The following is a 1,879-nucleotide window of genomic DNA, read 5'->3' as shown; positions in this document are numbered from 1 at the left end:
AAGAAATCTGACCATTCTTACATTATTATTATTGTTAGGGTTTATTTATGACCTTCAGAATCAGTTTTTTTTTCCTGTTTTGATCTTATGAACAGCACTTTGCAACTGAATGCTAGCATTTAACATTTTGCTTAATCTTTTTCATATTGTCTTTTTACAGCCTTGATTCACATTTCACTCTATAGCGTTATTTTCTATTGAAATTGGCTACATAGATTACTTGAAACTGTATTAATTTGCAGTCAGTTACATGTATTCTATATAGAGGGTCTAAAAAAATATCTACACACCTTTGTTGCAACTGCAGAATATTTGTAGCATGCGTTGCTCCACCTCCAACTTGGTGTGCATTTGTAGCTTACAGCAGGCAATGGTTGTATCATTTGGAAATCAGACATAAAAAAGAAGTGGTTAAGAGTCTGAATATTTTATCTCCTAGCATCTTACCACCCCTCCTATCAAATTTCTTTCCCATCTGAAGGAAGTAATAAGAGGAAGTGGAATTTATTTTCACACAGTGTGGATTTTAAAAAGGTTTTACTAACAAATAATGCTTTGGGCTGTTGCATGGAATAAATGTTTTAGAAGAATGAATTCTTAGAAACTCTCATGAGTAGAAATTGGACATGAAAGAAACTTTGCTCCTTCAGATAAAAAAATAAATCCTCATTTTATGTGCTCCACCATGAGGAAACAGCAGCAGTGAGCACTACAATTGGGACGCAACCTGAATGACGGTTCCAGGATGCTGAGACTTTGTTTCACTTTATTGAATTTATAAATATTGAATATTTATGTTTCCACCCTCATTATTGTGGTTCATAAATTGTGTAAGAAATCTTTACTATTATTATGCTACAGATGGTTATATTTGCTAATACATTGTAGTACTAAAGTGCTACAAATGTAAAATGTATCCATGTGTATGATCATTTCTTTCTACTAAGTCTGTATGTAAGTATGTAGATGCAGCATTGTCTATATTTTGTTCACTATAAAAAAACATAATAAATGTCACTTATATTATAATATTGCACGATATTTGCAATATTATTTTGTGATGCGTGTCAGATTTGATGCCAAACTATTTTACTTCTTGTTTGAAGAATTACTGACTTCAGTAAAATGCAGTCAAGACTATAAGGGAAACTCAAAAACTGTTGAGTTCAGACAATAACCTTTAACCGTTAATTGAATTTCTGACCTTTCTGACCGGTGAGGAAACTCTTTTCACCAACAGGTACAGGTTTGAAAAGTATTCAGTGCTCTGCATACAATTTCAGCATTCAGCATAAAACAATAACGTTCCATGAAAGGAAACAAATGCTTTATCTTTTTCGTGCTGCTTCCGAGAGTTCTGGAGAGAGTTCGCCGGGACGTCTCCTCCTGGTGGTTCCAAGGTGGTTTAGCAAACCATAGTTCACGGACCTGGTAGCTCTCCTCGAGTACCCTCCCTGAGAGTTTCCTTCGAGGAGAGATCTACTCTTCCTTGTCGGGGGCACCATAGTCTACCTCCGCCCGGAGTTGTGGAGGTCTCTAAAACATCCTACATGCGTGGTCCCTCTAATAAACTCGTTTTTAATCCTGTCCATCCTCGTCACTCCCAACGAAAATCTCAACATCTTCAGATCTGCTACTTCCAGCTCCACCTCCTGTCTTTTACTCAATGCCACTCTCTCTAAACCATACAATATAGCAGGTCTCACCAGTCCTATAAACTTTCCCTTTTACTATTACCCTCCTATCAAAAATCACCCCTGCCACTCTTCTCCACCCACTCCACCCTGCCCTGCACTATTTTCTTCACCTCTCTAACACACTCACCATTACTTTGCACTGTTGAACCCAGGTACCCAGATTTCTCCACCTCCACTATTTT

Source organism: Silurus aristotelis, assembly GCF_946808225.1.
Source record: "Silurus aristotelis genome assembly, chromosome: 17".
In the NCBI taxonomy this organism is placed as follows: Eukaryota; Metazoa; Chordata; class Actinopteri; order Siluriformes; family Siluridae; genus Silurus; species Silurus aristotelis.
Note: the sequence above shows the minus strand (reverse complement) of the source record.